The sequence below is a fragment of the Myxocyprinus asiaticus genome, chromosome 43 (assembly GCF_019703515.2).
Source record: "Myxocyprinus asiaticus isolate MX2 ecotype Aquarium Trade chromosome 43, UBuf_Myxa_2, whole genome shotgun sequence".
Lineage (NCBI taxonomy): Eukaryota > Metazoa > Chordata > Actinopteri > Cypriniformes > Catostomidae > Myxocyprinus > Myxocyprinus asiaticus.
In genome coordinates, this window is record NC_059386.1 from 5699757 (window position 1) to 5714437 (window position 14681).

The 14681-nt window shown below is 40.4% G+C and overlaps 1 pseudogene; it reads left to right on the forward strand.

Moving 5' to 3' along the window:
- The window catches only part of LOC127433208 (uncharacterized), a 75204-nt pseudogene extending 62465 nt beyond the window's left edge, over window positions 1–12739 (forward strand).
- Window positions 12740–14681: the final 1942 nt, after the last annotated feature.

The window sequence follows — 14681 nt, forward strand, 5'->3', positions numbered from 1 at the left end:
GGGGGCGGAGAATGGCATGCAAATTCCACTCTCCAATTCTCATTGGCCTTTTCTATTTTAGCAAAGGTGATTGGGGCTCTCAAGATCGAACCCCTAGTGTCACTACATCGACTCAACATCGAGTGAGTGACAGACAGGGAACATGCCATCTACTGGCCATGAGTTTCATGTGTATGTGCCCACATTCAGTTAATGTTTCAAGATAAATGGAATAGTTTGTTTAGTTGGGCCTCATGTATTCAGATAGAAGACAAAGGCAGGCCTAACACAGTCATAAAAACCTAACTCAAGCCCCACATTCCAAGTCGTAAATTATACTGATAAAAATCGCGCCAAAATCAAACAAAGGGAGTCCAAAACAGACTACAAATCCCATGAAGCCTTGCTCACAAAAGGATCGAACTCTCAACTCCTATTGGATGAGGCACACAACAGAACGTCCCTCAAACATGACATCATCAGGAGTTGCAATACCTCTGAAATGCTTCCAGGATTTGCTTCCAGCAACTTTGTTTGCAGTGTGTAGACGCAGCTCATCGCTGCTCTCATGTGCAACCTCGTGGCACAAGGAAGTAACGTCCGACTTGAAACTGTGGCCATACAATCTCCATCTCACTGGATGAGTTGAGATTACTCTGTGTTCAACCGAACACACTAACGGATCCAAAGGAGACCGCTGAGCAATCTGCATCTTCATCCATTTGCCTGCAGAAGTGAAGAGATTAAAGATTTCTCTTCCATCTTCAATCAAGTCGACATTTCTGAAGTTCTTCGCCAGCCCGCCGAGAATCAACAGCCGTGCCCGCCAACAGAGCGAGGAAACGGCCTCCCATTATCACACGAGCCTCAAGGAACCGGGTCGGAGTTAAAGGATGGAGGAAAACACATTCTACCTGTGTCCTCATGTGATTCAAGTAAGAGGTTTACGTCTGGGCAGTGATAGAATATTATAGTGTGTTATTCTTGTGTTTCAAGGTTTATTTTGCTTGTACAGTTTACGGACTGCCATGTCCGCTCATTATTAATACTCAGGGTATTAACTGTCACAAATTTGATTTGCTGTATTGTGGTCCAACCAAATTGGACTGTTGTGCATTTTTGCCATTGCGGGTGAAACCGGCAAACTGAGTTATCCATTAAAGAGTCAAAGAACGCGGGACTTTTACGAGCCGTCCACCGCGTCTCTGAGTGATAAACTAACAGCTGCTTTCTCTTCCACGATCACGAAATCGGCTTTAGGGCCATCACTTAATTCTCTCTCTCTCTCTCGTACTAACCACACACAACACACACACACACACACACACACCTTCTGTGTTATAGGATTATTTTTATTTCCATATCTAATTATATCACTGTTTAGTTTGTAGTTATAAGTCGGAAGTTTATTGACTGCATTGTATTAATTATTAATTGATATTACTGCATAAATAAACTTTGTTTATATTACAAAGAGAAGTGTTTTGGTTTATTTTGCGTACCCCTGTGTCATGCTGACGGGATGTCAGTGCTCGGATTCAAACCTTCATTCATTGTTTTTTTTCCCGAAAATCGATATTCTTCGGATGTCGATTTTCCTAAGAAAACAATCTAATTTTGAGACTGTTTTACTATCTGGTTATTAGTCCCTGATTCCAGGGTGGTGCCCCGTCAATGTTAATTCTTATTAATATTCTATTGATTTTTGATAATTGATAATTATCTTTGATGATTGTTGAATCTGAATGATCAATAAGCTAGTGTTAATTTTAATTTTTGTTTCATCGATGTTAACAATTAATGATTATCTTTGATAATTGTTGATTTAAAGGATTAGAAAAAGCTAACATTGATTCTCATCAATGTTCTATTGATTTTAATAATTAATAATTATCTTTGATAATTATTAATTATTGCTAATAACTAAACTTGCTCCTAAATGTAGCGCACTACATTTACTGGAGCCCCATATGAGGTTTTAATGAGTTAGATTCAATTAATTAATTTAAATATTCATTAATAACTAAAGAAATAATTAATAATTATTTCTGATAGTAACACTGATCTAAACAACCAGTAAAGCCCTACAGTTTAATTACATCATTGATTGCTGTTCTAAAAATAAAGGGATACATACACTCATTTTATTAGGAACACCTGTACACCTACTTACTCATGCGATTATCTAATCAGCCAATCGTGTGTCAGTAGGGCAATGTATAAAATCATGCAGATATGGGTCAGGACCTTCAGTTAATGTTCACATCAACCATCAGAAAGGGGAAAAATGTGATCTCAGTGATTTCGACTGTGGCATGATTGTTGGTGCCAGATGGGCTGGTTTGTGTTTTTCTGTAACTGCTGATCTCCTGGAATTTTCACAGACAACAGTCTCTAGAGCAGTGGTTCCCAATATTGTTCCTGGAGGCCCCCCAACACTACACATTTGGGATATCTCCCTAATCATACACACCTGATTCAACTGATTAGCTCGTTAGCAGAGACTCTACGACCTGAATTGGGTGTGCCAGGTAAGGGAGATATATAAAATGTGCAGTGTTGGGGGGCCTCTAGGAACAGGGTTGGGAACCACTGCTCTAGAGTTTACCCAGAATGGTGCCAAAAACAAAAAACATCCAGTGAGCAACAGTTCTGTGGACGGAAGTGTCTTGTTGATGAGAGAGGTCAACGGAGAATGGCCAGAATGGTTCGAGCTGACAGAAAGGCTATGGTAAGTCAGACAACCACTCTGTATAATTGTAGACAATAGCATCTCAGAATGAACAACACATCAAAACTTGAGGCAGATGGGCTACAACAGCAGAAGACTAAGTCGAGTTCCACTTCTGTCAGCCAAGAACAGAAGCCTTAGCTTTCTGTTCTTGGCTGACAGAAGTGGAATCCGACATGGTCTTCTGCTATTGTTGCCCATTCGCCTCAAGGTTTGATGTGTTGTGCATTCCGCAGAACTGTAGCTGCTGAAATCCCAGGAGATCAGCAGTTTCAGAAATAGTCAAATCAAACAATCATGTCATGGTTGAAATCACTGAGATCAAATTTTTCCCCATTCTGATGGTTAATGTGAACATTAACTGAAGGTCCTGACCTGTATCTGCGTGACTGTATGCAGTGCACTGCTGCCACACGACTGGCTGATGGAAAAACCGCATGATTGCTGCCACACGACTGGCTGATTAGAAAATTGTATGAATAAGTAGGTGTACAGATGTACCTAATAAAGTGGTCGGTGAGTGTATCTCCACATTTGCAAGTCCTTCTAATTTGTTTTTACCATGTTGTATGTCAGTTTAGTTATACACTATGTAGATCTATGTGTAATCTGGACTGGATAGGGAATAGTTTAATTTAAAGAAATTTAATAACACAATGTTGTCCCCTGCAAAGTCATTTAATAAAATAAAATAAAAATAAAATATATTGATAGACTAAAATAAAAACCAAAATTAAATGAAAAACTAAAACTAAACTAAAACAAACAAATACAGTTGGTAAGATAACTGAAACTAAAGTAAATAATTTGAAATTGAAAACTAAATAAATATTAAAACTAATTTAAAAACCCAAAACTATAATAAATTAAGGAATTACAGACTAGCAGTTACTAATTGTAAAGAGTCTATCTTCAATGTGTTATTGCATCTTGATCCTGATTTACCTACAGTGCTGTGAAAAAGTATTTGCTCCCATCCTGATTTCTTCTGTTTTTGTGTATATCTCAAATGAAATTGTTTCAAAAATTCAAACAAAATCTAACATAAAACAAAGGCAATCTGAATAAACACAAAATACAGTTTTTAAATGATAATGTTATTTATTGAAGCAAAAAAATTATCCAGTACCAACTGGGCCTGTGTGAAAAATAATTTGCCCGCTTAGTTACTAAATCCCCAAATCTATGAAACTGCATTCATAATGGGATTCAGCTGGACTAGACACACCAAGGCCTGATTACTGCCAGCCCTGTCCAATCAAATCAACACCTAAATAGAACTTTTTCAGCAGCATGAAATTGGCTAAAAGGTTTCATCTAGTAGCACACTATGCTAAGGTTGAAAGAAATTCCAGAAATTATGAGGAAAAAGGTGATTGGAATACATCAGTTTGGGAAGGGTTACAAAGCTGTTTCAAAGGCTACGGGTCTCCAAAGAACCACAGTGAGAGCCATTATCTCCAAATGAAGAAAATTTGGAACAATAATGAACCTTCCCAGAAGTGGCCAACCTTCCAAAATTCCTCCAAGAGCACAGTGACGACTCGTCCAGCAAGTCACAAAAAAGCCAAGGACAACATCCAAGGAACTGCATGCCTCTCCTGCATCAATAAAGGTCACTGTTCATGACTCAAGGTGAAAACCACTGCTAACCCAGAAGAACATTTAAGGCTCATCTGAATTTTGCCAAAACACACATTGATGATCCTCAAACCTTTTGGGAAAATGTTCTGTGGACTGATGAGTCAAAAGTGGAACTGTTTGGAAGGCAGGGGTCCCGTTACATCTGGTGTAAATCAAACACAAAATTCCACAAAAAGAACATTATACCAAGCATGGTGGTGGTAGTGTGATGGTGTGGGGATGCTTCGCTGCTTGAGGGCCAGGGCGACTTGCAATAATTGAGGGAAACATGAGTTCTGCTTTCTACCAGAAAATCCTAAAGGAGAACGTCTGTTCATCAGTCCGTGAGTTGAAGCTCAAGTGCGACTGGATTATGCAGCAAGACAATGATCCAAAGCATAGAAGTAAGTCCACCTCTGAATGGCTCAAAAGAAGCTCAATTAAAGTTTTGGAGTGGCCTAGTCAAGTCATTTTTATTTGTACAGCGCCTTTCACGACACACATCGTTTCAAAGCAGCTTTACAGAAAATCATTCATTAACAGAAAATGAAACTGTAATATCTATAATGTCTTGGAGTCATCATTGTGTAGTTTGATAAAATACGATTGTGAAATGTGTTTAAAAATAAGTCATTAAATAATAATTGTATTTAGAACCCCAGTGTGCAAGCCGAAGGCGACTGTGGCAAGGAACACAAAACTCCATAAGATGTTAATGGAGAAAAATAACCTTGGGAGAAATCAGGCTCACTGTGGGGGCCAGTTCCCCTCTGGCTAACAGCATGAATATAATGCCAATATTTATGTGCAGTGCAAATCATGGTTTAAAATTAGTAAACTAAGTAAGTTTAAAGGGCCATTTGTTTAAACAAAGATTTTGTATGAACTGTAAGATTAATGTCTTTGAAGTCCATCCTGGATTAACTGCAGAAGTTCACATAGATGCAATTGTCCTTGTTAGTTGGCTGATGAAGGGTTTTGTTGGCAATTAATTGATAGTCTATGTATTCCATTTCAAGAGTGTAGTCCATCATTAGACCAAGGTGATGCAGGCAGAGATCAGTTAGGTGCATCACATTTCAACCGGCCGGTAATTTCGGTGAGGTCTAGATCCAGCCGGTTCTGGTGACCTCAGGATAGGAGTCCCGAGGTTGAGACAGGGAAACAAATAGAATAATATTAGCATAGATGCCATTCAATTTATTGCAGAGTTATAGATCATGATCAATGTTTCTGGTTTCTGGTTCCGGCAGACCTAACTAAAGCAGCCTAATTGTGAGTTGAAGGATAAATTAGGTGTATGCCTGGCTAAATTGATGAGTCTTCAGTCTAGACTTAAACTGAGTGAGTGTGTCTGCTCTCTAACAGTGTTATGGAGACTATCCCATAGTTTAGGAGCCAAATATGAAAAGGATCTACCTCCTTTTGTGGATATTGATATTCTAGGAACAATAAACAGGCCAGAATTTTGCTATCGTAATGAACATGATGGAATATAGTGTGGTAGAAGGTCACTTGAGTACTGCAGAGCTAGTCCATTCAAAGCTTTATATGTAGTTCACAGAATTCAAAATTAATACGAAATTTAACAGGTAGCCAATGTAACAACAATAAAATGGGGCTAATATGGTAATATTTCCTGGTTCTAGTCAGCACTCTGGCTGCTTCATTTTGAACCAATTGAAGTTTATTTACTGATCTCGCTGGACATCCTCCCAGTAATGCATTACAGTAATCTAGTCTTGAGGTTGTGAATGCATTAGTTTTTCGGCATCAGCAACAGAGAGCATGTGTCATAATTTAGCAATATTTCTTAGGAAGAATGCTGTTCTACAAACACTGGTAATTTGATTTTCAAAGGACAGACTAGTATCAAATATAACACCTAAGTTCTTCACTGTTGAAGACGATGTAACAGTACATTCATCGAGAGTCAACTTATATTTTAGTGGTTTGTTTTTAGAAGTTTTTGGTCCAATAATTAGTACCTCGGTTTTGTCGTAATTGAGTAGAAGGACATTTCTGGCCATCCAGTCTTTTATTTCATTGATACACTTTGCTAATTTGGAGAACTGTGAAATTTCATCAGGTTTTGACGAAATATAAAGTTGGGTATCATCGACATAACAGCAAAACTTATTCCACGATTCCTGATAATATTCCCCAGGGGAAGCATATACAAGGAGAAAAGCAGAGGCCCTAAAACTGATCCCTGTGGCACTCCATACTTTACTTTTATTTGGTTTGACAATTCCTCATTTACATAGACAAAGATGTAGCGGTCTGCTAAACAGGACTGTGGCATGGGGGCGTGGTCATGTGTCAGTCTGCGGCAGAGGGAGAGTGGTAAAGCTCGTCACCTGGCTCATAATTTTCTCTAACACCTGTCTCTCATTACAGTGATGGCAGAGGGAGACTTAAAAGGCATGCCAAAGCATCAGGGAGGCATAGAGTGTCCAGAAAGCATGACAGCCCCAAACTGAGAGAGAGAGTGTGTTTGTTTATGATTTAGAGTGCTGTCAGTTATTTCAAAACTATTCCTTTGTTATCGACGGTTACCGTCGATTGTGTGTGTTTAAGAAGAGAATAAAAGAACTGACCTTGAACCTGCTTCGTTGTCTCCTGACTCTTCCATTGTCCCGAACTAAGATGCTTTTACAAGGACCTAAACCATGCTAATGCAGCTCCACAAATGCCAACATAATTCTCTAGCCCATTCAAGAGAATGTCGTGATCTATTGTGTCGAATGCAGCACTAAGATTTAAAAGCACTAGAAGTGAAATGCAGCCGCTATCAGATGATAAGAGCAAGTCATTTGTAACTCTGATAAGTGCAGTCTCTGTACTGTGATGGGGCCTAAATCCTGACTGAAATTGTTCATATATACTATTTCTCTGTAGAAATGAACACAGATGGGAGGATAATACCTTTTCTAGTATTTTCGAAATAAACGGGAGATTTTAAATTGGTACATAATTAGCCAATTCTCCAGGATCAATTTGTGGCTTCTTAATGTGTGGTTTGATAACTGCCATTTTAAAGTTTCTTGGGACATGTCCTAAGGATAGCAATGAGTTAATAATATTAAGAAGAGGTTTTGAGATTACAGGGAACACCTCTTTTAAGAGCTTGGTTGATACACCTCTTTTAAAAGCTTGGTTGGTATTGGATCTAACATACATTGTTGTGGCTTTTGATGTTTCAATAAGTTTTGCTAGCTCTTCATGACCTATGACAGCGAATGATTGAAGTTGCACATGAGAAAAATTATGAGACACTGTTTTCTGAGGTACTGTGTCAGATGACTGCATAATTCCAATTTTATTTTTGATTATTTCAATTTTATCAGTAAAGAAATTCATGAAGTCATTACTCTTGTACTGCAATGGAATATCTGGTTCTGTTGAGGTTTTATTCCTAACCAATTTAGTCACAGTACTGAATAAACACCTATGAATGTTGTGGTTATTTTCTATGAGTTTGCTAAAATATGCTGACCTGGCAGCTTTTAGTGCCTGTCTGTAGCTACAGACACTAACCTTCCATGTACCGCAAAATACCTCTAATTTTGTATTCTTCCACTTGTGCTCCATTTTCCAAGCTGCTCTCTTGAGAGCATGAGTGTGATCATTGTACCATGGTGTAGGGCTTTTTTCTTTAATTTTCTTTAATCGAAGGGGGGCAACACTATCAAGAGTGCTAGAGAAGACTGTATTTATATTTCCTGTTATTTCATCAAGTTCTTCTAGGCTTTGAGGTTTACTGAGTGTATGAGATATATCTGGAAGATTATTAGTGAAGCTATCTTTAGTGGTCGAAAGAATAGTTCTTCCTGAATGATAGCGCGGTGTAGATTGAGGGATGGAGTCCATATCTCTTTGGGAGGTCAGGTCTACCCCAAAAACTCTTCCAATTGTCTATAATTCCTATGCTATTCTCCAGACACCACTCGGACATCCTGCCATTCAGTGATACTAATCTTCTATAAACCTCTTCACCACAATGAGCAGGGAGGGGGCCAGAGCATATTACAGTGTCTGACATAGTTTTTGCAAATTCACACACTTCTTTAACATTATCTCTAGTGATTTCCGACTGGCGAAGCCGGACATCATTAGTGCCGACGTGAATAACAATTTTAGAAAATCTATGTTTAGCATTAGCCAGCAATTTTGATCACAATTTGATCTGATGTCAGTCGCTATGGCACCCGAAATGCATTTAACAATAGTGGCTGGAGTCTCTATTTCCACATTCCTTACAATAGAATCTCCAATTATTAGGGCTCTTTCAACATGATTCTCAGTGGGTGCATCACTGAGTGGGGGAGAATCGATTGGAAACCCTAACAGGAATGGGAGAGTGGTGCCACTTTTCTGAGTGAGTACATCACCCAAATGCCCTGCTGTGGGGGCTCTTCAGCCGGAACCAAAATGTGTGTGTTGCTCTCTGTACTGCCCACATCCGAAGCAGTATCTACTGGCTTCTCTTTCTCACTGACCTCCACTAGCATTCAGATGCGTGTTTCTAACTCATTAACCTTCTCCGTCAGCCTGACTAATTCCTTACATTTATCACATGTGAATCCCTCACTGCTGACGGAAGAAGCTATTGTAAACATGTGACATGCAATGCAGGAAGAAATAACATGAGCGGATGCCATGAATTACCGCAATTTGTTGTTGTTGTTGTTGTTTGTTTTTCCTGAGCGGTGAAGGTTTGGAATTGATGTGAATCCCTCACGCAATTGTTTGTTGTTATGGTTGTTCTTGATAAGCGGTGCTTAGAGGTCGATGCAATAATCCGTGCAACACAGAGGAGTAAAACGGGTGTGCACTTAAAGATGCACGCAGTTTAATCGCAATAAAAATAGAAAGCGTATGCACGTGGAAAATGCACACAGTTGAATCACGATAAGAGAATAATGCGGGGGAAAACCAGATGCACGCTGAAAAGGTAGATGTTAAGGATTAAAAGCTGAAAACAGATAGATAAGAGATGCTAAAAAAGCTAGCAGGCTACAAACACAGACTCGATCCAGCAGCAACAGGTAAAATACACACAGATGAAACGGTAGAAAAGCGGAAAACCCAAAATACACAGTTAAATGAAAAAGGATAGAATGGTGAACGTGTGAGAATAAGAATAAGCAATGCTAAGCAGGCTAGCAGGCTCCAAACACTCATGCAGCATGTCGTCAGCAACAGGAACAAGAAGTCCCAGTCAAAGTCCTGACTTAAACCCAACTGAGATGCTGTGGCAGGACCTTAAACAGGCAGTTCATGCTCAAAAACCCTCCAATGTGGCTGAATTAAAGCAGGTACAACCAGCTATTAAAGCAGGCCAAATTTCCACCACGGCATTATGAAAGACTGATCACCAGTTATCTGAAGCTTTTGGTTGCAGTTGTTACTGCTAAAGCTGGCACAACCAGCTATTGAGTTTATGGGGAAAGTTAGTTTTTCACATAGGTGATCTGGTGTTGGATAACTTTTTTGCTTCAATAAAAAATATAAATATTTGAAAACTGTGTTTTGTTATATTTCGTTTTAAAGATTTAAAACAATTTAGTATGAAAAATACACGGAAACAGAAGAAATCAGGAAGGGGGCAAATACTTTTCACATCACTGTACTTGTTAAATAGAACTTATATAAAGTGTCCATTTAATCTATATTGTGAAAACGAACAACTGTACCATGTTGCACTGTCAAATATGAAGAATTTTTTTTTTACAATGTTGTAATATAATTCTGCTGGATCTTTTCTGTTAACCCCTGGGGGGATGGGGGGATGGGGGGATTTGCTGCCCTCTTAGCTCTGTCCATGCATGGCCCAGAACAGAACCATCGTTAAAGAACAGAATGAGGACCCATAAGCAGAAGAAAAGTCAATGATGTTTATAGAAAAACAAACTGGGAAAACACACTTAGCAGATGAAAAGCAAGGACAAGCTGCAGTGGTTTGGAGCAGTCATGGATATGGCAGAGAAACTGGAAAAACAATAAAACAAGAACAACCGAAAGGAGAGACTGAATGTGCAACAAACACCGAACAATCTGGTGAACACTTGAGGGGAAGCACAATATATACAGAGGGAAATAAACAAGGAACAGGTGACACCAATTGACAAACAAGCATTAGAAAGGTTTCTCGATGTTCATTCTTTTTGCATTCTTGTGAACTTGTTTGACATCACCACCCACCTCCAATAAAAGAAAATAGTTAAGAGGTTGTTGTATCCACATATCGCAGCACATCTCAAAACTTGCATAGATATGTTTAGGTAGGTAGGTAAGTAGGTAGATAGAACAGAACACAGAATTACTTCTGTAGGTAAGACCACAGAATTACAATATATATACATACACACACATATATAATAGACTGGGTGACAACCATGAAAGAGTGTTGACAACTGGAGAGACAGTGATGGAAAGATACCCCCAGAGGATGAGCACCCCAGTTGGACGGACACAACGGATTTAGATCCATGCAACGAACAAACGACTGTGAGTAAGCAGCTTGCATGTGGCATCTGCAAGTACGAGGCCAGCTTGAAGATCCACCAAGCAAGGATAAAGTGTCTGGCGGGAACAGGAGCAGCACAATTCACAGGTGTTCAACCTGGTGAGATGCAGGAGGAGCCAGGCCCGGAGTCACCCCATAGTGTTAGGAACCTCCAATTGTTACAAACTAACCCCCTAACATAAAGTCTAGGAGGAGGCAGATCAAATGGCTGGAAGCTAGCATGACCTCACTGTGGAAGCAGTTCAACAAAAATGTCAACCAGGAGAAGAAAGGCATCAAAACACCTTACTCAAAGAATCAAAGAGCGTCCATAACATCAGGCAGGAGATGAAAGTGCTGAAGTCCCAGTACAAAGAGGAAGGAGAAGAGAAACGCATTGGCTTGGCCCAGCTGATGTGCATCCTACGAAAAAAGAGCAGGGTCCTCTGCTGGGCAGAGTGGCATTGGAGGCAGCATAGTGAAAGGTCCCGAAAGCATGCTACCTTCATCGCCAACCCCTTCAAGTTCACTAAGGAGTTTCTGGGGCAGAAGCACAGTGGGAAACTGAACTGTTCACAGGATGACATAGACCAACATCTGAAGAAGACATACAGTGACCCTGAAAGAGAGCAGAAGTTAGGAGAGTGTAACATTCTAATACAGCCCCCTGAACCAGATGTGCATTTTGACATGTCAGAGCTGCACCTAAAGGAGGTCGTCTGCAAAGCAAGGGCAAGCTCAGCTCCAGGACCAAGCAGCACCTCATACAAAGTGGACAAGAGCTGTCCCAAACTCCTACTTCATCTGTGGACACATCAGTCCAGAAGGGTGGCATTTCAGGGATGCTAGGCTGTCTGGAGCACACCAGTGTTGTGACACAGCTCATCAGGGAGGCCACAGAGAACAAGGGCAACCTTTCAGTTTTGTGGCTTGACCTGGAAAATGCATATGGCTCCATTCCACAGAAGCTGGTGCAGCTCACACTGACCAAATACCATGTCCCCAGCAGAATCAGAGACTTCATCACTGACTTCATTCAGGATGAGGGTCTCTTCAGGAGTAATTACATTAAACTGGCACAAGGTGGAGATATTCATCACAGGATGCACTATCTCTGTGACACTGTTGTCCTTAGCCATGAACATGCTCACTAAGTCTGCTGAACTGGAGTGTAGAGGGCCCAGAACGAATTCCACACAACGGCAACCACCCATCAGGGCATTCATGGATGGCCTCACAGTCACCACAGAATCAGTCCCAGGCTGCTGGTGGATTCTGCAGGGGCTTGAAAAGCTTGTGGAGTGGGCCTGGATACATTTCAAACCAGCAAAATCAAGATCGATGGTGGGAAGGGAAAGGGAAGGTGGAAGACAAGTTCCGTTTCAACATCGCAGGGACAGCCATCCCAACATCACAGAAAAGCCAGTCAAGAGATTAGGCAAGGTTTTTTACAGCTCTCTAAGGGACATGACATCCATCCAGGTGACCTACACAGAGTTGCATGACTGGCTGAAATCCGTGGACAAGTCTGGCATACCTGGGAAGTTCAAAGCCGGGTGTATCAGCATGGCATTCTTCCCAGAATCCTGTGGCCTCTCCTTGTCTATGCAATTCCGATCACGACAGTCGAAGCCTTAGAGAGGAGGGTCAGCAACCACCTCACGAGATGGCTGAGGCTGCAAAAGAGCCTGAGCAGCATTATGCTTTATGGACACCACAACATACTGAAACTATCCCTCAAATCTTTGGAGGAGGAATTCAAGGTAACAAGAGCCAGAGAAGTGGTACAGTACAGGGACTCAAGTGATCTGAAAGTGGCTAAAGCAGGGATCCAAGTGAGGACTGGCAGAAAGTGGAGGGCAGTGAAGCTGCATGCATCCCTCACATTTGCATAAAGTAAATCCAGCATTCTATTTTCTCTGGTGGGTCAGTTGACAGACTAAGTGTGGTAGAGAGAAGTATGGTTAAAATCTCCAGAAAATGCATTCGGGTGTTGTGTTTGTAGTCTGGCTTTGACTGAATTGATGATGTCACATGCCACGTCGGCAACAGCTGATGGCAGCATGTAAACCGCAACAAAAATGATGCATGTGAACTCCCTCAGCAGATAATATGGACGAAAACTCACAGCTAACTGTTTGATGTCTGGGTTACAGAACAGCTCCTTCACAGTAACATGTCGGGGATTACACCATCTTTTGTTTACAAACACTGCAACTCCTCCTCCTTTCTTTTTACCACTTTGTCTGCAATTTCTGTCTGCCCATACAGTTAGAAAGCCGGGGATGATGGCATTAGAGTCCGGAACATGTTCCTGCAGCCATGTCTATGTGAAACACATAATACTGCATTCCCGATATTCCCGCTGTGTCCTCGTCAGCTCCTTGAGCTTGTCCATCTTATTTGCCAGGGACCTCACATTCTCTATGACAATCGAGGGAAGAAATTGTTTATATTTCCTCCTCCTTGCTCCCCGACATCTCCTCTTCAACTCGTTGGGGATTTGGGGTCTCGCTCCTGTCAGCAGTGTAGGTTTGATGAGCGCAATCAGCTGGTCCTGGAGGTAAACAATACTCTCACTTCCATTGGCATAGTGACCCAGCACAATAAAGGTTAAAAGTGCCAGGAGTATCAGCAGAATTCAATTTAACTGCACAGGATCCATATTAGCATGAAAAACTGTAAAAAAAATAAATAAATAAAAAAAAAAAAAACGCAATATGAAACACAAGACAATAAAAAAAGACACGAGACAACTAGAGCTACTGCAACAGGCTGCCACTAGCACTGTCACTAAGCTATCTATCCATCTATCCATCACATGCATACAAGAATTTAGAAGCATGCGGAACCAAGGGAGTACATGGCTGACACAAATAGAAACAGAGCCATGTGCTGAGACAAGAAACAAAAACAAAAAAATGCACCAACACATGAGAGCCAAGGCAAGATCATGACAACCATACTACCAACACCAAGAGATTGCTTCAAATTGTCTGTAAATCAATAAAATAATTAATTTGAATGTTGTCCTGACTTAATTTATATTTTTGTTTATTATATACTAATATGTAAAACAATAATTTTGAAGGGCCCTTTGAAGCAGTTATTTTGAGCACTGTGGTTTGGAATAACCCTATAGCATGGCGGATATTATGGTTCTCCCAAAGTACATTTTGGAAGCTGATTTAACCCATTTGGAAAACATGGCCAGGTTTTTGGAACAAGTGATCTGAGCTATTAATACCATGTGACTTTTCACTCTGAAGCTGCAGAAAAATAACATTATGACAATGGTGCCTGGCGGATGGAACCTCATGGATGTGCAAAGACCTAAGCCTATCAATTACATTTAGTCATTTAGCAGAAGCTTTTATCCAAAGTGACTTACAAATGAGGAACATAGCAAAATATTTGTCATACAAAGTTCAACAACATCTACTGTGTTGTACTGCCAAGCTCTCAAGGTGGCTGGAGTAGTATAGATGCTAGTGCAGAAGAAAGAGTATTATATATTTTCATTTAATAATAATCATTTTATTTATTTATCACACATTATACATTTGTACAATACAGTGAAATTCTTTTTTTTTTTTCTTCACATATCAGAGTGCAGGGTCAGCCATGATACGGTGCCCCTGGGGCAGATAGGGTCAAGGGCCTTGCTCAAGGGCCCAACAGTGGCATCTTGGCTTGAACCCCCAACCTTCTGATCAGTAACCCAGAGTTACTGATCAGTAACCTAATCTTTCAGTTAGTCCATTTTGATAATTTAATTAACATGTATGCAATATGCAATGATCTAAAAATAATAATGTGTAATCAATGTACTAAGAA